The sequence below is a fragment of the Centropristis striata genome, chromosome 22 (assembly GCF_030273125.1).
Source record: "Centropristis striata isolate RG_2023a ecotype Rhode Island chromosome 22, C.striata_1.0, whole genome shotgun sequence".
Classification (NCBI taxonomy): Eukaryota; Metazoa; Chordata; class Actinopteri; order Perciformes; family Serranidae; genus Centropristis; species Centropristis striata.
Genome location: NC_081538.1, coordinates 26211556 through 26238089, shown reverse-complemented (window position 1 = coordinate 26238089; position 26534 = coordinate 26211556). Strand labels below are relative to the sequence as shown.

Below are 26534 nucleotides of genomic sequence, written 5' to 3'. Positions count from 1 at the left end.
GCTACCGTTTGGTCAGAATAAACCCAAATGTGAGACGAGCGCAGAGAAGGAAAAAACTATTTTTCTCAATGTTTCTGTGGTTCTCTGCCTGGGTTGCCTCTGTCGTCATTTACAACCACCTGAAGTTGCCGTGGTAACCCCTGAGCCTCAGGCCAGAGCCACAGTTAATCTACTGCTGACCCCTGACCCCTGTCTCCCATACAAAAATATCAAGTCTCTGTCAAACACAACCATGCACACCAACACACACACACACACACACACACACACACACACACACACACACACACAGGTAACTTTATGTGATTACAGTTACAGATACACACACACATGCACGTGTAAGCGCGCACTCCTCCAGATACACATGCTTCACTCACACTCACACACACACACACACACACACACACACACACACACACACACACACACAGATCTCTGAAGAATCTCATCATAGTGTACACACACCAGCAGTAGCCCCTGTGGCCCTTTCAGAATTTCCCCACATTAAATTTTCTAGTTTCCACTTTTGTATCATTATTTTTTGAGTCTATGTTAAAACATTTCTCTTTTCGTGTGCCTATGATTGCACTCTAACATTTGCACTTTTCCTCTTTTCCACTTTGTTAGTTTATAGTTTTATGTACTTTGTATTTTATATCCCTTGCCTCTTAATTATATTACCCTACATTTAATTACTATTTTATACTTTATTTTAATCACATTTTATAAACTTCCTATTGCTATTAACAATTTAAACAGAATTTTGGTGCTCATTATTTAATTTAATTTACAAATTTCATGTTATTAGCTAATAGTTAAAAATGAAAATAAAATATTTTTTCTTCTTAAAAATAACAAGCACTATGCCAGGCTATATGACAAAATGTTTGTCATTATATTATATAAAATGGTCCATCAAATATACATTTCTGTATCGTTTCCATCACAATGTCGAAGAACCTTAGACTTCGTAAGCCTATGGAGTAGGTATGCTGTGTTTTATTTCATATATACTTTTTCATATAGATTTATTTATTGAATTAGCAGAAAACAAAAATCTATATATCAAACTATATCCCAATATATATGGTTAAATCATGCTATATTGTGATTTATAACATTATCAAGATATGAAATGACTTACAACCATTATAGAAGATTTTGGCAATTTCATGCTGCCCTAATTTATAATATATTATAGTATAATTGTATATTTTGCCTTTTGTGTGGTTATGTCTGCAAGTGTTTATGCTGCTGTCTTGCAAGGGATCCGTCTATTTACAGTAAATTCAAATTTAATTTTTTTCAAATTTTCTTTTGTTCCCTTTTGGTTGTTTTTGTCATTTTAAAACCCCACCTGTTTTATTTTGAAGTAAAATTCGCCTAACTTCCTGTTGTGGTTCGTGTAAACTGACGCAGGTCTGTGCGGCTCGCGCAGCTGAATTCCTTGAATGTGCGCGCCGCCGCGTCAATCAGTGTCAGTGGTACGCGGTCGGGCGCGCGCACCGGCTCGTGCACGAGGGAAATCTCTGCTTCACGTGAAGATGTAATAAAGGAAATCCTTTGGTTCAAAGTCTGTCAGGTACAACTCAATCTGCTCTTATTAATAATGATGATGATAATAATAATAATAATAATAATAATAATAATAATAATGATGATGAAAATAATAACAATATGATTCCTAATTTACACAGGACAATTAGGGATATTACTGTTTTTACAACTGCTCTGATTTGGCAGGAAAATAAATAATAAAATAAAAAGTTAGCTTCTTAAATGTCTCAGTTAATTCCACATAGTCTTACAAGATTATGAAACACAATTTGGGTGTGTGGAGTTATTAAAAATTGTGGCAACATGAGAAGAAATAATAAGCAGTAGATAAATAACCGCTCTCAGTAGAAATGGTCTAATTCTGCTTTGCGTTTGGCTTGTACAGACTGGTCCTGTCAACACAGCCACGTTGGAGCAAACATAACTTTTTAGATATACATTCATTCATGCTAAAATTATTAAACTGAAAACAACTCTCCTTCACCTACTGTGTCAAAACTTTCAGTAGCTTGAAAATAAATCAATTTTCCTCAGTGCTGAACTGACCTACAACTACTTTTCTGCACATTCCTTTCTCTCTTGTCTCTCTGGATAATTGTTGTGCATTTCTCTGTGTATACGGTGTTTGTCCACACATGAAGTAAAAGACAAGATGAGATGAGATGTGCAGTGGTGGAAGACGTATTCAGATCCCTTATTGAAGTAAACATACTAATAGCCTATTGCAAAATTACTACAATAAAAGACCTGCATTTAAAACTTCACCTAAGTACAAAATTATCAGCATCAAAATGTACTTAAAGTATAAAAAGTACTCGTTATGCAGAATGGCCCAAAAGAACTCAGATTGTTAGATATTTATATAATTGATGCATTTATGTGAGCAGCTTTGAGCAATTTTGGCTACTTAATAGACTGTTATGTGGTTTAATTTATAAATGCATCTTAATCTTAAATTTACCATGTTTTTCAAGTTAAATCTCGTCCTGAAAAGTAACTCAAGCTGTCTAAAGATAATGTAGTGAAGTAAAAAGTACAATATTTGCCTCTTAAATGTAGTGGAGTAGAAGTATAAAGTTAAATAAAATGGAAATACTCAAATAAAGTAGCTCAAAATTGTACTTAAATACAGTACTTGAGTAAATGTACTTAGTTACATTCCACCACTCTCTATGTATAGTGTACCTGTCCCTATAAAATAAATATTAAATGAATGAAAGAAATGAAAAAAAAATTGCCTTAAGGAAATAAAATAAAATAAAATAAAATACTTTGTACCGGCAATAGCCACACAGCTGCAATCAACTGCCTAAATCGTAAAAATATAAAAATAAATAAATGAAATATTAAGGTACACTAAATAAACAAGAAACTCCCAAAATATTGCACATTATAGTGAGATAAAAATATAAATAGGATATCAGTGCATTGGAGCAAATTCCACCAGTTTGGTTGGAGATATACATAAAGTGATGGAAAAAATTATTAGACAACCCTTCATTTTAATGCCTGGTGCAACTAAAGGTACATTTGTTTGGACAAATATAATGATAACAACAAAAAATAGCTGATAAGAGTTTAATTTAAGAGCTGATATCTAGACATTCTCCATGGTTTTCTTGATAATAACCAACATCATTATCAAGAAAACCATGGAAAATGTCTAGATACCTGTAGTTGTACCAGGCGTTAAAATGAACAAGAAATTGAAGAAAACAAGGGTGGTTTAATATTTTTTTCCATGACTGTATATATGCATAAATAATAGTCTAAAAATGCATGTTTATTTGACTACAGAAACCTACATAAATGCCTTGAAATGGTTCTGAGAATAACTATTAATTATTCCAAGAGTTCACTTCAAGCTGCAGGAGACAGAAGATACAGAATCACTTATAAATGAAGCCAAAAAAAGCAGTGCTCTGCCTCGTGCAGTGTGTGTGTGTGTGTGTGTGTGTGTGTGTGTAAGGGGGGGTATAATCCTTTCTCGCGCGCTCCTGGAAAAGCCTCTTCTCTGGCAGATTAATGGCGCACGCTCCAACCATCTGTTCCTCCAGAGGCGTCACACCGGCACACTTCTTCTTCTTCTTCTACTACTACTACTACTACTACTTCTTCTTCTGTCCTTTTTTATATGATTCCTTTGTGTCTTTCTTTATGAATCAGATCAACTCAACTTCCCGTCACCGGTTTCAAAATAAAACTCTTTACGCAGCTTTGCGCAATTGTGCCACTCTTTGTTGTAAACACCTGCACTTATTTTGTAGCATTATATGCGGAATATTTCTGTGTTTTTAACCAAATTAACCCTCAATTAGCTAGAACCATATCTTTTTAAGAATGTGTAATTTGAAGACTTTTTGAGGTGAGAAAATTTCACAATAAAATCTCAAAAGATGGTATAAGCTTTAAAAAGAAAAGGCATAATTTTCGGGAAATTTATGGGTCTTTTTTTGGTCTCAAATTCCCGTAACAACGCAGATTTGGGGGATTTTCCAAATCACAAGTTGATCCAAAAACCACAATTTAACCAGAAACACCTGCAGAAACTTCTTTAATTTGATGTCTTGCAACTACTTTTAGTTAACTAATATGTATTTTATGTTGAAAAGCTGTTTCAGGCTTTCCATTTCAATCATGTGCTCTTGTTCTGCACGTTTTCATACATTTATATGGATGTTGCAGGGTAAAAATCAAGCCAAATAGAGAGAAAAAAGACAAAAACTATAAATGCATCACGTTGTTTTTTCCGAATAGGAATGTATGACTTACCCAGTGTCAGTTTCATGCATTTGGACGGGTATATAAGGGTGAAAGTCGGGGGATTTTTATGAATTTTTAGGGGATTTCCAGCAAAAAAAAATGCTGCGTAACAAAACAACCAATGCGCTGGAAGCTCCACAGACCTTTGGCTTTTATTTTGTCACTGTTCCTCAAATGTGAAGCGTGAACTTCCACGCGTAAAGAGGAACATGCTGCTTTAATTTCACTGAAGCCTCATTTAGAAATTACCCCCCAACTAACCTCGTGTTATAGCGGCGATAGAGAGTTTCACTTTCTGTAGGCAGAAGGATTTCCAGCCTGATGGTTCAGGTCAGTGCCAGTAAACTTCTACCATTTATTGCATGTTATTTCTCTCTGTTGGGCTGGTTTTTACCTCTCTGTTAATATGTCTGTTTATGGAAATATGTGGCAACCTTTGAACCAGAAGCGTGACTGTTAAAACGTGGTGCAGTGCGCTCCTACCACTAGAGGATACTGTTGACTTTGATAAGGCGTCTCCTCCATTACAACAACAACAACAGTTTCTGGGTGTTTCTCAAGAGCTGTTTGCAGAAAAGTGGCTGCCAGAACTTAAAGAAAAAGAAAAACCAAATGGAGCAGAATAACAAGGGTCAAATGGTTGTAAGAGATTATACATGTTGGACTTTTTAGGCTGATTCATGCACAGAAGAAGCTGAAAAATGAGTCAGCTATAGTTATATTTCTTTAAAGTGAGATAAGATAAGCCTTTATTGATCCTCTGGGGGTGGATTCAAGTGTTGCAGCAGTAAAAAAAGAGATAAATAAGGGATTATAGGAGGAATTTACATAAAATGTGGTAATCAGGATAATGAAATGAGAGGAATAAGTCAAAAATATGAATAAACAAGAGCAATTAAAGCCAAAGTTTTGAGGTAAACAGTGAAAAGCAAAATAATGTACTTTATACTGTGATTAGGTAATGCTATTTACTGTTTTTTGTATTAATAATTAAGCAAAAATAGAAATATAAAGCTGTATATGATGCACTAAGACAATATAATGTGATAAAATAGTATAATATAGTGCAGTATATTAGTATAAGATACAGTATAAGCTGTAATAATAGCCTGGCAATAATAAAATAATATAATATAGTACAGTGGAACAACTTAGTACAGCAGTATATCAGTAGGATATATGGTATAATATGTATATTATATAATATAGTAGGCTATATTACTAAGTATTACAACTTTTATTGTTATTTTTATGACCATAAGGGGTTCTTATTTTTATTCTTATTAATAATAAAACAGTAGAGTTTAAGAAAAAGTAGTTGTTGTATCAAATAACTGCCAGTAAACACTAAAAAATGTCAGATTTAATGTAAATTGAGTTCCAAATGATGATTAATTGATAAATATTGAAGTAGATAATAAGTAGATATGGTAGAGGATACAATATAAAGTACAACAATTGCATAAAATAAGAGTATAACACATTTTTAGAGTGGAGTATAATGTTATTTGAGCAACTAATGATGACTAACTGATATATATTGAAGTAGATAATATAATATAATACAGTAGGCTATATTATAAAAGTATTACCATACAATGCCTATAGGGGTTCTCATTGTTATTCCTGTTAATAATAAAACAGTAGAGTTAAAGAAAAAGTAGTTGTTGTATCAAGTAACTGCAAATAAACACTTAAAATTTGACAGATTTAATGTAAATTGAGCTACCAATGATGATTAACTGATATATATTGAAGTAGCTAATACTAATATCATAATAAAATAGAGTAGGGTATACTTTTTAAAATCATTATTATGACAGATTTAGTGTAATTTGAGCAACTAATGATGATTAACTGATATATATTGAAGTAGATACTATCATAACATAATACAGTAGGCTATAATATAAAAGTATTAGCATACCATTAATTAAAAATATGTATATCTAATCATATTTAATAGGAAATTGCCTGTAAAAAACAACACAAACGATGATATTTAGTTCAATTTGAGCTATTAACTGATATTGAAACAGATATCTTTAGAAGTAGATAATATCGTAATATAATACAGTAGGATACATTATAAAGTATTACCATACCATGCCTATAGGGGTTCTTAACTTATGTATATTGACAACCAATTGAAGTAGATATCTTTAGAAGTAGATTATATCATAATATAATACAGTTGCCTGTAACAATCACCTGTAAAAATGACAGATTTAATGTAAATTGGGCTACCAACAATGATTAATTGAATATTATATTATATATGTTGAAGTAGAGAATAAGTAAATAAGGTAGAAGATACAGTATAAGGTGCAATATTGCATAAAATACTAGTAGTTTAGTGGTGTGCAATGATTAACTGATATATATTGAAGCAGATAATATCATAATATAATACAGTAGGATACATTATAAAAGTATTACCATACAATGCTATAGGGGTTCTCATTCTTATTTTATTTGACAAATATAATTAAAAAAAAGTGGGTATTGCATCAAATATATTTGCCTGTAAAAATGACAGATTTAGTTCAATTTGAGCCATTAATTTATATATATTGAAGTAGATTATACTAATATCATAATAAAATACAGTAGGGTATATTTTTCATCATTATTATGACATATTTAGTGTAACTTGGGCAACTAATGATGATTAACTGATAGTATGATAGTATCTACTTTAAATATATATATATATATATATATATATATATATATATATTTAAAGTAGATACTATCATAACATAATACAGTAGGCTATAATATTAAAAAGTATTACCATACCATGAATTTAAAATATGTATATCTAATCATATGTAATAAGAAAGTGGGTACTGTATCAAATAATTTCCTGTAAAAACAACAAAAACAATGATATTTAGTTCAATTTGAGCCATTAACTGATATTGAAAGCAGATATCTTTAGAAACAGATAATATCATAATATATTACAGTAGGATACATTATAAAAGTATTACCATACCATGCCTCTAGGGGTTCTCATTTTTATTTAATTTGGCAAATGTAATAAAAAAGTGGGTATTTCATCAAACAATTGCCTGTAAAAATGACAGATTTAGTTCAATTTGAGCCATTAACTGATATATATTGAAGCAGATATCTTTATAAGTCGCATAGAAATGTGTATTTGTTGTGTAACACGCAAACACGTTTTTTTCCGTTGTGTTTTTTGTTTTTCACGACACGCTGAGCAGATAATATGTCCTCGCTGCTGCGCTGCTGCATAAGCTCTGAGAAGGAGTTGGCTTGGAAATATCTCTAGATGTTTTTTTCGCACATGCGCAGACGCGAGATGCCATATTGGAACGGGGGCAGCAGCTGAAAGACGTCGCTCGCTCGCTGCGTTGCTGTGTGTGTGTGTGTGCAGGCTCACACGGACGAGGAGAAGAGAGGGAGAGAGAGAGAGAGAGGAGAGAGAGAGGAGAGAGAGAGAGAGGAGAGGAAGAGAGAGAAAAAACAGAGGGGGTCTCGGAGAAGGAGAGGCGACAAAAAAACTTGGACAGGTAAGACAGGTGACGGCTCCGGCGGGGCTGAAGGCTTTTCCGTGCTTGCTGCGTTTTGTTATTCTCCTTATGTCGACGGAATAAAAGACGGTGGGAGAGTTATTTCTCTCCTCTTTTTCTCGAGAAAAAAAGAAAAAGAGCAGCGAAGTGCTCCCGAGCTGTAGAAAAAAAAATGAGAAAATGTGTCGCTCGTTCACGAGTTTGTTTCAAAGTGTAATTAAACCAGCTTTCACCAGCTGCGAGGACGCTGTCTCCACGTTTTTATTTAATTTATTATTGCGTTTTTATTTCCACTGTCACGCTATTAACTGTCTCATAAATAATTTTAATAACAAGTTAAAATTATGGCTGTTTTAAAAAAAAAAAAAAAACGCGATGTATTTTTTGTGATTTTCCTGGAAGTTGTTGTCATATATCACCGTTAAAAATGCGCGCACACATGAGTCATTTGGGATTTTCTCTCGTCACCCTAAGGTGCGTGCAAAAAAAGCCATCGGAAAATACCGGACACTGCCAAAATGTCAAACCACTTTCAACATGGCGGGTTATATGGTGTTCAGTAAGAGGGGGAAAACTGCGCCTTAAAATCTTTGAACGAGGAAAAAATAAAACGACGGCAGATAGCGCGCCCGCTTCTGTTTCTTTTGATGGACACACACGAGGTTTAATCAATTAAATTCAAAGTGTGCATTTGGCGATTCCGTGGGAGTTTTTTTCCGCTGCAGTTTTGAGTGTGCAAAGTACATGAGCGGAGTGGCAGCCAGCCTGCTGCTCGGCTACACCCCTCACTGCCTCATCTTCCTCATGTGCACTTACACGTTTCCTCTTTCACTTTTATCCAAAAAATACTCTGCTGCGTGCTGCTTCTGCGTCACATTAACATGGGAAATAAGCAGCGGGGTGATTTAAACCCACGTTTTTGCGCGTAATCTTAGATTAATGTGGATGAAAGCGACATATTTTCCCTTCTGTCCTTCTCTCCTTCTCTCCTTCCACCCTTCTGGACTTCTTTCTTTCCTTATTTTCCTCTGTTCTTCTCTTTCACTCCATCTCTCCCTCATTACTTCCTTCTTTCCTTCCTTCTTTCCATCTGTCCTTTTTTTCTTGTGCTTCATGTGTCCTTCTTTCCTTCCTTCTGTCCTTCTAGCCTTCTGTGTTTCTTTCATTCCCTCTGTCCTTCTTTCCTTCATTCCTTCCCTCTGTCCATCTTTTTTTGCTTTCCCTCTTCCTTCTTTATTTCACTCCATCCATCTGTCTTTCTTTTATCCCCAAAAAATACTCTGCTGCCTGCGTGCTGCTTCTGCGTCAGATTAACATCGGAAATAAACAGCGGTGGTGATTTAAATCCACATTTTTTGCGCGTAATCTTAGATTAATGTTGATGAAAGCGACATATTTCCCCCCTCCAGTTTATTGTTTTTCTCTAAAAAATAAAATAATGCAACGATTAAGAAGATAATTGGGTAAAACCGCGCGTATCTTGTTTAATTGTTTCAGTTTTTTGTGTAAATCCGGGGTTTTACAGCTTTGCATTATTCGAGGATTCCTCCTCCAGATTAAATTCGTCACCATTATAATGAGCAGAAACAATAACACGTTATGGAGCCGACGCTGGATGAATAAATCATGCTTTCAGACTTCTTGTTGCTCCAAAGATATTTTTTCTCTCTCCACGGAGCCCCAAAAAGATGACTTTTAAAGGGTAAAATGAAAGGTGGAACATGTGTGATGTGTTTTCTCCACAGGGAGAGATCAATATGTTGTATTGATACATTATTGATGGTTTGGACTGTTCTTAAAGAACCAACCAGCAGCCATGTTTCTCATCATTTAGCTGTTTTTTTTGTTTTGATGAAGGCTTTGTATGTAAATGTGAATGTTTCTACACAAAGACAATCAGAGAGAGAGAGAGAGAGAACAGAGAGAGAGAGAGAGAGAGAGAGAGGGGTCACTTCACAGGAAATAATGAGGTCACGATGACTTCCTTCTTTCCTTCCTCTGTCCTTTCCTTCCTCCCTTCTGTTCTTCTTTCTTGCTCTCCATCTGTCCTTCTTTCCTTCTGTCCCTCTAGCCTTCTTTTTTCCGTTTCTCCCTCTGTACTTTTTGCGTTCACTCCATCCGTCCTTCTTTCAGTCCCTTTCCCTCTGTTCTTTCTTTCACTCCATCTGTCCTTATGTACTTCTTTCTTTCCTTATTTCCCTCCTTCTGTCCTTCTTTCCTCCACTTCATTTGTCCTCATTACATCCTTTTTTCCCTCTGTCCGTCTTTCCACCCTTCCCTCTTTCCTTTCCTTCTTCATTTCACACCATTCGTCCTAACCTTCTGTCCTTCTTTCCTTCCTCCTTTTCTTCTGTCGGTTTTCCAGACTTTTTTCCCTCTGTCCTTTCCTTCCTTCTTTCTTGCCTTCAATCCATCTGTCCTTCTCTCCTTCCTTCCTTCTGTCCCTCTAGCCTTCTCTTTTCCGTTTCTCCCTCTGTACTTTTTTCGTTCACTCCATCCGTCTTTTCCTCTGTCCTTCTTTCAATCCCTTTACCTCTGTTCTTTCTTTCACTCCATCTGTCCTTCTTTATTTCCTTATTTCCATCCTTATATCCTTCTGTCCTTTCTTTCATCGCTTTGTTTTTATTGTGCTTCATCTGTCCATCTTTCTTGCTTTCCTTCTTTATTTCACTCCATCTGTTCTAACCCTCTGTCCTTCTTTCCAGACTTATTTTCTTCTATACTTCTTTTTCTCTGTCCTTCTTTCCTTTCCTTCAATCTGTCCTTCTTTCCTCTACTTAATTTGTCCTCATTACATCCTTATTCCCTCTGTCCTTCTTTCCTTTTTTCACTCTGTCCATCTTTCCACTCTTCCCTCTTTCCTTTCCTTCTTTATTTAACACCATCTGTCCTAACCTTCTTTACTTCCTCCTTCTTTCTTGCCTTCAATCCATCTGCCCTTCTCTCCTTCCACCCTTCTGTACTTCTTTCGTTCCCTCCATCCGTCCTTCTTTCTCTCTGATCTTTTCTTTCACTCCATCTCTCCCTCATTACTTCCTTCTTTCCTTTCTTTTTCCATCTGTCCTTTTTTTCTTGTGCTTCATCTGTCCTTCTTTCCTTCCTTCTGTCCTTCTAGTCTTCTGTATTTCTTTCATTCCCTCTGTCCATCTTTTTTGCTTTCCCTCTTCCTTCTTTATTTCACTCCATCCGTCCTAACCTTCTGTCCTCCTTTTCTTCTGTCCGTCTTTCCAGACTTCTTTCCCTCTGTCCTTTCCTTCCTTCTTTTCCTCTGTCCTTCTTTCCATCTTTTTCCTTCTGTCCTTCCCTCTGTCCTTCTTTCCTTCACTCCATCTATCCTTTAATACTTCCTTTTTCCTTCTGTCTTTCACCCTGCCCTTTCCTTCCCTCTGTTCATCTTTTCACCCTTCCCTTGTTCCTTTCCTTATTAATTTCACACCATCTGTCCTAACCCACTGTACTTCTGTCCATCCTCCTTTTCCTCTCTTATTTCTATCCTTATTTCTTTTCTTCTGTCCTTCTTTCCAGACTTATTTTCTTCTTTCTTTCTTTCTTTCTTTCTTTCTTTCTTTCCCTCTGTCCTCTCTCCTTTTCCCGTCCTTCGTTCTTTCCTCCTTTCCTTCCATTGTTTCCTTCCTTCCTTCCTTCCTTGTGTTGTTGAACAAACTCTCTGCTGTATTTGAATAAGGGGAGGATTTAGGCAAATATCACATTTGACCGCTCCTGTTTTTAAAAGACAAAAACTCTCAAAGCTGTGCAGTGTGTGTGTGTGTGTGTGTGTGTGTGTGTGTGTGTGTGTGTGTGTGTGTGTGTGTGTTGTTGAAGTCGTTTCCAGTCACTGATGTTGAAATAAGAAATCTCGGGGCTGGGGGACTCCCCCCCCCTCCCCCCTCCTCCCCCTCCCTCCTCTGGCTGCTGCTCTGTTTTCCTCTCTTGTTTTTTTTCTGGTCATCCAGGGGCAGTTGCTGTTTGCACTTCATCATTTTATAGTTAGCTGATCTCAGCGAGCATCACAGGCTGTCGTAATTGGGCATGAAGCACACAGGCCGCATTGTGTAAACATTAAAAAACTGTAGGAATCAAGAGGGGAGGGAAAACAGAGGGCAAATTGTTATATCAAGGCCTCCTGTTGCCAAGAGGAAACAACTCTTGGATGGGTCTAAAAGAGGAGAACCTAATAGGGAGTAATGCAATAAAACCCAAGCCCATGCAGTGGTAGTTAATCTCCTAAATCCCCCATTAAATCTTTGGCATGGACGGGTTTAGGGAAAGGCAGCAGGACAACATGTGGATGCCCAGCGACCCATCAGGGGCTAATCAATAAAACAACCCACCCTCCTCTCAATCTGAGACCACAGGGGCACACATGTCTACAGATTAACTCCCCCAGACCAGTTTAATCCCCCAGTGCCCAATCTGGACCGCTTCCCCTTCAGGGCGCTGCAGGCCAGCCGGTTAAGCTTCATCAAGTACAAACGCCGCTCCAAAAAAGTCGGATTGTGTCGTCGGGGCAGATAAAGACCGAGTCCAATAGTTGACACTGACAGGGACCTTCTGAACAAAAGCCTGCGGATGGTTTTCTGCTCCTGAGGGTTTTAAAACCAGTTAAACCAGTGAAGAAAAAACTCAACGTGCTCTCACAGGGAAAAAAAGAGGATACAAGCTGACTTTAACTTGACTTTAATGCTATTTTCTAGCTATAATTTGTTACATATTACTCAATTACCCAGTAAATTGAATTTACTCCAATAAGGCAAAGCTATTCAGTTTAATTTTTACTTGAGTTTAAGACTTGAGTATGTTCTCATTTTCTTTTCAATAAAAATGCATTGTTGTATTGTCAGAACGATGCATTATTAACCTTCAGAATTAACTGACTGATATAGAAACTTTAGAATAAAATTGCAAAACTGCTACAAAGCAGATAGAAATACCTATGAAAACGCAATTTAATCAACAAAAGGACAGCTATTGTAATTTTCTTTTTGTATATTATAAGAAGCAGTGTTCTGACTCTAGGATTTTATATAAAAAGAACCAGTAACGTCGGATGCTACGTAACAGTCTTTAATAATTTAGTTCTGGTTTCGACTTCTTGCTTGGTTTCGTTGGCCTGAAAACCAGTCGTGTTTTATTTGCTCTGGCAGATAAGCCCATTACTCTCCTATTTAAACTAATTAACACCAGAGGTGGCGCACACCAGGCTAATCACAACCTTTTATCACATATAAGTCCGGTTTAATTTATATTTAGAGTATTTAAAATGTGAATTAGGGAAGTTTCCATCAACTGGTTTAGAGCGAATAAACAAAGCTGCATTAACGTACTTTGGTCAGTAGATGGCGGTGTGATGTGTCGCTGTAGGCTCATCTGTCAGTAAACAGGAGAAGAAGAAGAGAGAAAACAAAAACAAAACAGAGGCTGATAATCTGACAACTTTGGCCAACCACAAGAGAAAATAGAGAAAAGCTAAAACAGCTTTTTTTACTTCTTCTTTTCTTCTTTAAACAGCTGATCAGTCATGTGAGTTAAATGTTCAAGTCATTCGGATAAATTGTTTTTATCTCTTGTTTAGCACATTAACTATTTTCCTAAAAAGACAAAACCAACTTGAGCAGGCGGAAAAACCTTTGAATTTTGGTGTTTCCATCAAGCTTTTCTCATGCAAATCTTTCCAGAAAACGTGTTGATGGAAACACCAAGCAGTGCTGATCCAATATGAATCAAAATGCTGTTACTGTGTTGTTTATTTCTCACATAAAAAAGTTTCAGAAACACATTTTAGTGGCTTTTTAGCTGTAATTTGAGAGTTTGTGACCTGGCCGCCATGTTTATCCTGATGGAAAAGTTTGGGGGAACTTTAGTTTGCACCCCTTGGAAATTAAAAATGAACAGAGAAGTTCCAGACTAATACACATTTCAGTCAAAGTATAAATACTCCTGGTCAAAAATTACTCCAAAATAAGAGAAAGTCATCAGTCAAGTTAGTTAGTTGAGTTAAAGTACTTGCTCTAAGTATTCAAAAGTAGATTTTATTTTTAACATCAGCTAAAAATGTTTTCTTGTTGCCACGTTGCATTTACAGAACCTAATAACTAATGAAACAACCTGCTGAAGGTACTGGCTTGCTTGTAAAACCTGTTTTATTATCTAAAGTATTTGCTTCTTGCGTTTTATTGCACAGTTATGAGCGAAGCTGTCGTCAACTCTAATAATGTTTGATTAATTTTCACTTCGTTTTCTCCACCGCGGCCGCTCTGCTCTGCTGTCAGCTCCATGTGTTTGTATGTTGAGATGTAGCAATTTGATTATAAAATTACACAAAAAACATAAAAAAAAAAAAAAAGTATGAATACAAGAACCAAGCTTATTTGTTCTTGATCAGTTTTACTGTGGGGGCCAAGTCTTTAATCAGAGGGGCATATTAAAAGATTATATTTCAGCATTCAAAACCTTTATTTTAGCTTATTTAATAATCTCATTTAAGTTTATTTGGAAGATACAAAAAAGATCTTTGTTTTATTGGATAAAAGCCATAAGTTTCCAAAAACCTTAACACACAAGTAAAGTACTCGGTCAGTGTAGTTTTTTTTACTGTCAATCTCTGATAATATGTCACTTTTTCTGGAAGAGGATGGAGGATTTAGCAGTAAAGTTTAGCTCAAACACATAGAATCCATAATGGGAGAAGCATGAATGTGTAGCTGGCTGTGTGAGAACATTCTTTAACTGCATTAAGTCGATAAGAAGAGAGAAATATGTGACCTTTTAAATTCCAGAGGACATCCAAAAGTTTGCTGCGATAATAAATATGTCAGGGTGAATTTTAGGGAAATGAGCAATGCAGTCCAAAAGTATTTGGACTATGACACATTTCCTGTTTTTTTGGCTCTGACCTCCGTCCAGCACGCTGGGTTAGAAATGAAACTACTTTCAGTTTGAAGGTTTTTGGAGCGTTTTCACATCTGTATTGAGTAATCAGTGAGGGACAAGCTGTGTCCTTTTTTTCTTTTATAAATATTGTCTCCAGTTTGTGGACAGAGCAGGAGGACAATGACGGGCTGTAAAAACCTCTAATTAAAGCTTAAAGTCAGAACTTTAACCACAAAGTTTTTGTTTCTAGAGCCCGACCTATATGGGACGTCTGAGATCGATACTGATTTAGGAGGTGAAAGTTCACAGATGAATTTTTGAGCTTGAATGAAAATCGACCTTATTTGTGTGGATTTTTTACTGATTTAACTCTGCAAAGTTCCTCAGACGGCTGCTTCCTGACAGTATTTAACATTATTATACATTATACATACAATGTATTATACTGTCAACCAATTCTAGAGCTAACAACTGAGAAATAAAAAATAAATTTAAATAAATAACTTAATAGTACTGTATGTTGGGTATCAGTCTACTGCTGATCATTTCAATAAAATAAAAAAATAAAATAAAAAAATTGCTAAATAGTATGTTTAGTATCAGTCAATTGCCAACTATTTAAATAATACAATAAAATAAAAATAAATAGTTAAATAAACATCAGTACTGTATCTATAGTATCAGTCAACTGCTGATCATATTAATAATAAAATAAATAGAAAATAAAAATAAATAGCTAAATAGTACTGGTTTTAGCATCAGTCCATTTCTGATCAATTAAATAATAAAATAAATTAAATAGTCAAAAAGTACTGTATGTTTAGTATCAATGAATTGCTGACCATTTAAATAAATAAATAAAATACAAATAAATAACTACTGTATGCTTAGTATCAGACAATTGCAGATCAATTAAAATATTAAAATAAAATAAAATAAAATAAATAGCTAAATAGTGCTGTATGTTTAGTATCAGTCAACTGCTGACCATTACAATTAAAAAAAAAAATAAATAAAAAATTATCGAATCACCCCAAGCATCACTTTCTGCATTATGTTCTGTAAATAAAAGCTTTTTTTTTGTTATTGGCACATATAGGAGAAGATATACCAGGAGATGCTGATGTATCTATGAAAGTCAGATATTGGTTGATAAATCGTTCAGGATCTGTTTCATTTTAAAGTGTAAGCACTGGAGTAAAGAGCCAAAACAGCAGAAAAATTCATAAATGTCCATGTATGAAAGGGCTGCACTAAATGTACGGCACAAGGCTTCTAACATACTTTAATTTAATTTAATCTAAATTTAAATAGATTAAATCGTTTGATGTATAAAATGTCAGAAAACAGTGAAAAATGTTCCTGGAGCCCAAAGTAATGTCCTCAGAGTGATTGCATTATGTGCAGAGCTGCATCTTATGATGACTTTCATTACTGATTAATGTGTAGATCATTGTATAGAATAATAATCTGACATTTAAAACACACAAAGCTATCACAAAGAGATACTTAATGCCCTCAAAACAACTACGAATAACCACAAATACACACAAAAAATGACTAAAGAGAAGCGAAACCACCACAAAGAAATATAAAATTACTATAAACTGAAGAAAATTTATGACAAGATATAAAACAACTACAAGGAGACCCAAAATGATGAAATAGAAGAAAAAAAGCATGCAAAACAAGTAAAAATAGATGTAAAATGACGACTAATTATGAAAAAGACTTGTCTTGTTGTTGTTTTGACAGTCTGAAACTCAAATAAAATTCAGTTTATATGATATAAAACAGAGAAAAGCAGGAAATCTGCATATTTGAGGGACTGAAAACAGCATTTTCTGTCATTTCTGCATGAAAAATGACTGAAAATGAGCCAGTTTATTATAATATTTGTCTGTTGTTGAGTCTGTTAGTGGTTATACATGTGCTGTTTTTTTGTCTCCAACACTTGAAACCTGCTGTTGAAATAGATATTTTCTTACATAAGTTGTTGGATTGTGACATAACCACAAGACAAACTGTTTCTATTTTTCACTTTCATTTTTCTTCAGCTTTTTTATGAAAAATTAGTTCCAGTTATGAAAATAGTTGGCGATCATTTGTCTGATTATCAATTATTTGATACATTGGATAACTGTTGTGCAGTTCTCTATGTATAATGTATCTGTCATAGAGACATGAAAATAATTAATAAAGTAAATCATTTTTCGACAAATCGTTGCAGCTCTTAAAAATAATTTTATACGGATATGAAACAGAAAGAAAAAAGTTAAAGTTTTGCCACTTTTGCTTGATAATAACTTGAATTTCTTTGAACTTCAAAACTGCATTTTCTGTCAATTCTGCATAAAAAAATGGCTTCCAGTTATGAAAATAGTTGCAGATTATTTTTCTAAATAACGATTATTTGATACATTTGATTGATTGTTGTACAAGTCGTAGAAACCACTCAAAGTGCTTTTAAAGTACAAGTCAACATTCGGCCGTTTAGGGAAATGTTGACATTTTATAAGGATAAAAAGCAGAAAGAAAGCAGGTCATGTTTTGCCATTTTTGCTTGATAATTAACTTCTACTCTCTGATTGCTATAACATGAATTTCTGCTTGATGTAACGATAAAAACATGTCACCTCGGGGTTTTTAACGTCACTGTTACTGGAACGTTTGTGCAGAACTGATCAGTGTGATACTGCCAGACAGTGTGGGGAAAAACAGCAGCTTGAGGGAAATTTTAACCCTTTATCAGGCAAAGAACTATATTTGGTAACTTCAGGTAATATTTAGAGAAAAAAGCTGCAAATTTTCCCCCAGATTCACCACTTTAAATCTCAAAAATCTGCATGTTTTTTTCTCCTAGATTTGCCCCTTTAATCTCATAAACTTTTTTCTCAAAATATTATTTTCGTATGTTTTTTTTGTTTTTTTTACACATTCTGGCAGTATGTAATATCCTCCAATATTCTCTATAAGGTTGAAATTTGGAATTTGCAAGTATTTCAGTGAGTGCCCTATTAAGGGTTAACAGTCTTATCATAACATGTATTCCTATCAGTAGCAGCTCAAAACCAGATAATTGACTGTATTTTATAAAGCGGTTAAATAATATTGAGCAGAATTTAGTTCAGAGTTTTGGTCCGGCCCCTGCAACCTTCGTGGTATTGGTCATGTGGCCCCTTGGGAAAATGAATTGCCCACCCCTGGTCTAAAATGACGTTGTGCATTAGAAGCGTATTGATAAAAAAAGAGTTTTTATTCAGAAAGTAAGAAATGAAAACTAAAAATTAGGATGTATGATGATCAAAAACAAGTTATTTGAGCAAAACCTGCAATACTAAATGATGAAATGAATTTATTGCAAAGATATAGAATATAAAAACTTAGTCGGGTCACTTTAGACCAGGGGTGTCAAACTCTGGCCCGCGGGCCAAATTTGGCCCGCAGTGTAATTTTATTTGGCCTGTGAGGCAATACCAAATTATTATTTTATTATTGTACTATAAAAGCTGACCCGCCGGTATTATACGGCGCATTTACAGCTAATACTACAAATCCCACAATGCCCTGCTGTTGTTTTGGCGCGTCAATCAGGACAGGACCCAGAAACGCTCCTCTGTGACAGTCGTCATAGCAACCTCAAGCTAGAGCTGTCTCCCAGCTACCCCTTCCCAAAAATGGAGAAAAGAAAGGCAGAATTTATTAACCTGTTGAAAAAGTTTATTTTGATATTTAAATCAGAAGGTTGCAAATAGAAAAGAGGCGTACGATTTTTATTTCATTTTTATTTAATAAATTAATGACATTGATGTGTTTTTTATTTGAAATTTGATTTTGCATGTCTGCACTATTTAGTTATATATTGTATGTTTATAAGCGTTGCTGGTTCCATATTTAATGTTAAAGCAAAACATGTTTGGGATATATTAAAAGGAACCTGGTCTCACAGAAATCCGTGAAATAGCCACGGATTTCGCTTAACTCAAAATCCGTGGAATAGCCACGGAATAACTCAAATTTCCGTGAAACTGACACGGATTTCGCTACAATGCAAGTTAAAGACAGTTAATAAGTTTTCCTATTGGTTTGTTCCAAGTCACGTGACTTTCAAGGTCCCGGCTGTCAGAACAAAAAACATGGCGGACAGTTCTCTCATTTTTAGTGAAAAAATTAATATTTTGACTTTGTTTCTGCATAAAAATGGATTTTGATCACATTTCTAGCGAGAAATATATGTTTTATTTTCTAAATATTCACTCAGTGAATGTACATAATCAGTTTGTGGTGAAGATCTCGCCAGAAAAATATGACTGTCATTAACTTGCATTGTAGCGAAATCCGTGTCAGTTTCACGGAAATTTGAGTGATTCCGTGGCTATTCCACGGATTTTGAGTTAAGCGAAATCCGTGGCTATTTCACGGATTTCTGTGAGACCAGGTTGATTAAAAGGTTTATTTGTTCAATGTTGGCCCGCGATTTTATTGAAGTTTAAAATTTTGGCCCATTGTGTATTTGAGTTTGACACCCCTGCTTTAGACCATGTTGTGCATCAAAGGGTTAAAGGGGAAAAACTCTCTGCTGTGAACTTCTCCTCGCACTATTTGATGCTGGCGCCTGAGCTGGAGAGTTTAAATGAGCTGGGCTGTGCTGACGACAGCGATGTGTCGATGCTGCTGCAGATTGTCGACTCTTGGGCAAGAAACAGTGATAGTCTGTGAGGGGGGAGAGGAGGGGGGGGGGGGGGGGGGCAGCGGACGGCGTCATGTGAGCCAAATTAGCTCAGCTTGTTGTTTACGCAATGGATGTTTGCTGGAGCCACTGTGGGACGTCAGGGGTGTGTGTGTGGTGTGTGTGTGTGTGTGTGTGTGTGGTGGGGGGGTGGCAGCACACACACTCGGCTGGTTGTGGAGACTGTCACTGCCTTTGTAGCCTCTCAGTTCTCTAAATACTCCACCAGCAGCCTTCTCTCTCTCTCTCTCGCTGTGTTTTCTGGATGTTTCAAGGCTCTTCTGGATGCTTCTGACTCTTTTGACTTCACTCTGTTTCCACCAGAGGACGGTGATTGTTGGATTCTCACCTCTTAAAATCGTGTTTTTTATTCATTTTCCTGTTTTCCTGGAACATCTTCAGCATGCCTCGTCACACTATGAGGATATTTTCTGCCCGTTTGGAGCTCAAAGTTGAGAGCCTGATGCTGGAGTTGTTGTGTTTTTGCTGTGATTGAGGGACCGCTGCGTCTTTGTTAATTGCCAGGTTGATGAAAGTGGGTGGAAGTCGGCGAGTGAGTCACTGTGATGTTACCGCATGACCTGCTGTAGGACAACCAGCAGGCAAGTGACGAGCAGGAGCTCTTGTTGTGGAGGTGATTACTTTCACAAAGCAGATTATGCCGAAAATAAGCCAGTTTATTATGATATTTGTCTGTTTTTTTAAAGTCTGTTTGTGATTATACATGCAAAAAATAGATGTAAAATGATGACAGATTATAGAGACTTGTCTTGTTGTTTTGTCAGCCTGAAACTCAAAAAAAATTGAGTTTTTATGATATAAAACATAGAAAAAGCATTTTCCTTTATTTTTGCATGAAAAATTACTGAAAATAAGCCAGTTTATTATGATATTTGTCTGTTTTTTAAAGTCTGTTTGTGATTATACGTACAAAAAATAGATGTAAAATGACGACAGATTATGCAAAAAGACATGTCTTGTTGTTGTTTTGTCAGTCTGAAACTCAAAAGAAATTCAGTTTATATGATATAAAACCATGTATAAAACAGGGAAAAGCTGGAAATCTTCATATTTGACGGACTGAAAACAGCATTTTCCTTTATCTTTGCATGAAAAATTACTAAAAATAAGCCATTTTATTATAATATTTGTCAGTTTTTAAGTCTGATTGTGATTATACATACAAAAATAGATGTAAAATAATGACAGATTATGCAAAAAGACTTGTCTTGTTGTTTTGTCAGCCTGAAACTCAAAAGAAATTGAGTTTACATGATATAAAACAGAGAAAAGCAGGAAATCTTCATATTTGAGTGACTGAAAACAACATTTTTTTGTCATTTCTGCATGAAAAATGACTGAAAATAAGCCATTTTATTATAATATTTGTCTGTTGTTCAGTGTGTTTGTGATGATGCATGTGCTGTTTTTTTTCTGTCTTTAACACTTGAAACCTGCTGCTGAAATAGATATTTTCTTACATAAGTTGCAGGATTATGACATAACCCCCAAGACAAACCGTTTCTATGTTTTGCTTTCATTTGTGTTCAGCTTTTATATGAAACTTTAATGATGCTGCACAAGGAGAACATTGAGTTTATTATGCAGCTATAGAGCAGGGCTGTTTTCAGACCTTGATAGAGTTGGTGGTGATTTCATAAAATATTTACATTTTTTGATAAATAATCATCAGTAATGTGTATATAATGACTAAGTGGGTAAAGGCAAATAATAGAACATCTTGAATAGTCTGGATACATTAAAAAAAAAACTGTAATGCAGCCTTTAAAGCCAGGAAAAGACACATTTATGATTTTACAATATCCAGAATCCATGAAATTGTGTCTTATATGAAGATAAGGATAAATATAGTATTATCAGTGATATTAAAATAAAGTTAAGTTGATTGTGGACAGTATTTACAGTGAGTTTGAGCGTGGTAATCAAACCTGGATTTAATGATAATTAAAATTTCATACTAACAGGCGGTTATGTTAACGTGAAACCAATACATTTTTGGCTTTATAAGTCAAAGAGAAAAAAACCCAAATGGATGTAAAACAAGTAAAAATAGATATATAATGACGACAAAATACCACAAAGACAAGCAAAAACATGTCTTGTTTTTTGGAATAATGATATGGCATTTAAAACACACAAAACAATCACAAAGAGAAACTTAAAGCCCACAAAACAACTACAAATGACCACAGATAGACACAAAAAATGACTAAAAAGAAGTGAAACCACCACAAAGAAATGTAAAATTACTATAAATTGAAGAAAATTGATAACAAAAAGATATAAAACAACTACAAGGAGTCCCAAAATTATTAAAAAGTTGAAAAAACAACCACAAAATGACCAAAAACACACACAAAATGACTAAATATAGATGCAAAACAACTACAGAGAGAAGCTTCATAACTGGAAACTTGATAAAATTGACCAAAAATATACAAACGATCTGAAATGGCTACAAAAAAATATCTATAAAATAATTATAAATTGATTAAAATTAACTATAAAGAGATGTAAAAAACAACTACAATAAGACACAAAACAACTAAAAACATTACACAAAGACGCAAAATGACAATATAGAAACAAAACAACCATAAAGAGACGTTAAATAACTGAAAATAGAAACAAATTGACCAAAAACAGACACATACCAACTGCAAATGATCGGGGCTTCCAAAGATAGGGGTCGGGGTCCCTCACCTGGGTCACAAGATTAATCTGAGGGGTCACAAGATGTCAAACGGGTTACAAAAGAAGAAAAATGTAGTTAAATACAGAACAGGACACATTTAATGAGTGAGGAGATTATTTAAACCGTCATCTTGTCTCTACATTGATAACCAGATTAGATGCATCACAGTCTGTCGGCTCAGCAGGTGATTGATTGATCGTATAATTAATCAGAGTTAATTATGATCAGCTCAGTCAGAAGCTGCTTTATTATCGAGCGATCACAAACCAAAAAATATGATGTAAAACAACTGCAAACCAAATTGTCAACAAATAGATTAAAATTGGCTACAAAACGATGCAAAAAAAATACTAGGAGATGCAAAATAACTAAAAATAGATGCACAACCATCACAGAGATACAAAACGACTACAGACACAGACAGTTTTAAACCAGGGGTCTCAAACTCAAATTACCTGAGGAAGTATCAAAATGTCCAAAAAAAGACACAAAATAACCCAAAAACACAGAATTACCAAAAAAGACACAAAATGATTTAAAAAATACACAAATTACCAAAAAAAGAGACACAAAATGACCAAAACAATACACAAAATTACTAAAAAAAGACACAAAATTATTTTAAAAAGGCACAAAATTACCAAAAAAGACACAAAATTACCAAAAAGTCACAAAATAATTTTAAAAAGACACAAAATGACCAAAAAAGACAAAATGACCAAAACCCCTCCACAGAATTACCAAAAAAAGATACAAAATTATTTAAAAAAAGACACAAATTACCCAAATAAGACACAAAACTACCAAAAGACGTAATTAAAGGGACCTTCCACACCCAACATGGTAAAGTGTCATTCATATAAAACTCACGTTAAACTTTCATATCAAGATGGGGGCCACAAAATATCGTCACGAGGTTGAGACCCCTGTTTTCAAACAGTCACCTCAGTCATTAAACTGCTCTGTTGTGTATTAAACCGTCATCTTGTCTCTACATTGATAACCAGATTAGATGCATCAGTCTGTCGGCTCAGCAGGTGATTGATTGATCGTATAATTAATCAGAGTTAATTATGATCAGCTCAGTCAGAAGCTGCTTTATTTTTGAGCGATCACAAACCAAATATTATTATTATTATTATTATTATTACAAAAGAATTGTACTTAAATATAAAGTCATCTTCATATAGTCATGAGAGTTAACAGACTATTACCGTCACATTATTTCTACACCCTTTGTGACAAAGAAACATTAGCTAATTGAAGCATTAATTAGCTTAACTAATGACCTCATTAGTGAAACTGAGAGGGTTTCATATATCATGGTGGTTATTGGCCAACATCACAGTCCCTCGTGTATGAATACGTGTTTGTGGTGAAGCTAGTGACGTTATTCTGAAACTATATTATTCATATAATATTTATTATTATGCTTATTATGACTATTACAACCCTGAGTCCAAAAAAGTCAGGATGCTGTTTAAAAAAAACAAACAAAATGCATCAAATTCAGAATGAGTTTATATGTTAACAAAAATAAATATCAATAAATAATAAATAAATACATTAATTAATAAACTATATTGAATAAATTATCTTGATTTGTGCTATATTTAATTGAATGAAGGTTACAGAAGATTTTCAAATTATTGGATTCTGTTTTTGTTGTTATTATAATTATTTTTTTATTATTTTCACATATTTTTTATTATATTTTCTCTTTAAAGAGATTCAGGGGTCTGTAAAAATGGTTTAATTTTTTAAAATTTAAATTAGCATGACATAAAATATTTTGTTTTTTCAAAAGGCTTCATACTTCAACACATAATATCTATAATAAAAAAAATACTTTTTATTTTAAATAATACTTGTATTATTTTTTAAATAAAAAAAATAATACACACTTCTTACGAAGTGTGTATTATTTAAAATAATTAGAATGTGTGTTTATTGGACCTGTGGATTGATGATTGTGTGTGTGTGTGTGTGTGTGTGTGTGTGTGTGTGTGTGTGTGTGTGTTTTCTTAAAACACACTTTAAATTGGTGCTTTTCTCTTGATTTGCCTTTAATATTTGGTTCAAGTACAGTGTGATTTGCAGCTAAGTGAATAGTTTTTTGGGGGTATTTTGTGTTGAAATTCTGCAAATATTTTTTAATCTAATATTTTTATGTTGCATTTCTCTATTTCTTTTACATAATTATTTATTTTATTTATTTAGTGTTTATTTGATATGGACATAGCAATTACATTGGACAGACCAGATGCATTGTTTAAGTGTTTAAGTGTTTTAGCACAAGTGCTAATTCGCAACACTTGTCCATAGGCAGCTTCTGAAAAGATAGGGCAATTAAAATAACAAGAATGGAAAAGGAAGGAGCAGACAAAGATAAGAAAGAAAAAAACAGCAACAGAACAACGGGGAAAAGAAATCAAAGAAGTATATCATTAGCCTCATAGCATAATAGCCTAAGTCATATTTTGGCCAAATTGTGATATCTGCCTAACTTTACTCTCCTACCACTGCTGCATCTTTCTGCCTTATTGACAGTAAACCAGTTAAGAACTATTCATGTGTGCACTGTTGATTAGATTTTAGCCACTGTTTGAGTCCTTTATTAAAAGTTTTACTATTGGTCTCTATTATGACTATAAAAAAACCCTATATATTACAGATTTATTCTCTCCACTGTTTCCTGGATGAATATCTCCAAGTGGCACTAATTTATCTGGTCGTCTTGTTGGTGCCGATCCAGTTTTTCTACTTTGTTGTGCTGCGACTGTTTATCTGATGCAGCTCTGCTGTGGCATGTGGATACAGGCAGCCGGCAGACAATATGCAGAACCAGATATTACGGCGCTGGCTGAAGAGGCAGGAGGTTGGTCTGCAATTAAACAGAATAACAGGCTTTCTTCTCAGCTTTAATGAGGCTTAAAATGAGTTTGGAGTGTTGGAAACGGCAGGATCTTTGTTTTGTTCCTTTTCTAACGCGGTGCTTTGGTTGCCAAGTGCTCCGCTGCTGCTGCTGCTGCTGCTGCTGCAGAGGTTTTAGGTTTTAGGTTTTAGGTTTTAGGTTTTGCTCCGGACTTCCTCACAGATCAGCTGATGTGATGTTGGTTAAGGTTTCTTGAGGTGCCATTCTTCTCTTTCTGCCCATTGGCGGTTCACGATAACCTCCCACTTCTTCTGTTTATTCTCAAGAAACGGCATCATTTCCTTTTTTTCATACTTCCAGGAAAGTTCTTAACAGCTAGTGGGTGTTAATAAAGAAAGTATCTGAGGTTTTAATGACCTGTTTTTAGTTTCAGTCTCTGTTATGGCACCACAGATTGATTATTAAATGGGCCTAATGGACTCTTCCTGGAAAAAAACATACAAACAATCACAAAGAAATACTTAATGACCACAAACATAACTGCAAATAACAACAAATACACAAAAAAATGATTAGAGAGAAGTGAAACGACCACAATTTTTTTTAATAGAATGACTATAAATTGAAGAAAATTGATGACCAGAAGATATAAAACAACTACAACGAGACCCAAAATGACGAGAATAGAAGAAAAACAACAACAAATACATGCAAAAGAAGTAAAAATAGATCCAACATGACAACAGAGACACAAAACTTCATAAAAAACTCACTAAAAATGACTATAAATTGATTAGTAAGAACATGTAAAACAACTGCAAAACAATCAGTTATGCAAAATGACGCTGAAATAGATAAAAAAAAAAACCCAAATATAGACATACCAACTCCAAACGATCCAAAATGACTACAAAGAAATGTAAAATGATTATAAATTGATTAAAATTGACTATAACAAGATGTTAAATGACTAAAAAAAGATGCAAAACAATCATAAAGATACACAAAACTACTGTTAATAGATGCACAACAATCACAGAGATGCAAAACAAAAGACACAAAATGACTAAATAACTTGATTGTACAAAAAAGCAACTGAAAGCAGACATACTGACTATAAACAATCCACAGTGACTACAAAGAGACACAGAACGACCACAAAGGAATAAAAAATTATCATTAATTATAATTAACTATAAGAAGATGCAAAACGACTACAAATTGATGAAAAACGACTTAAACGATACACAAAATAACTAAAAATGGATGCAACACAATTAGAAAAACATGCAAACCAACTGTAAATAGATACAAAACAACTGCAAGGGAGATTCAAAAGTACTACAAATAGATGCAAAACAACTATAAAGAGACGTTAAATTGAAACAAATTGACCAAAAACAGACTCATACCAACTGCAAATAACCGGAAATAATGACAAAGAGATGTAAATTGTCAACAAATTGAGTAAAATGGGCTAAA

General features: G+C 34.5%; 1 protein-coding gene across 5 annotated transcripts in view; it reads left to right on the top strand.

Annotated features, from left to right (window-relative positions):
• The first annotated feature begins 4255 nt into the window (after positions 1-4255).
• sfmbt2 (Scm like with four mbt domains 2) overlaps positions 4256-26534 on the top strand; it is a 93749-nt gene continuing 71470 nt past the window's right edge. For 2 of the 5 annotated variants that reach the window (XM_059326401.1, XM_059326397.1), the window contains exon 1: positions 4256-4650. The gene's annotated coding sequence lies outside the window, so the exon portion shown is untranslated. Of the gene's footprint in view, positions 4651-7373; positions 7863-19521; positions 20096-26534 lie in introns of those variants that run through there. The other 3 variants (XM_059326400.1, XM_059326398.1, XM_059326399.1) reach the window with 3 other exon arrangements.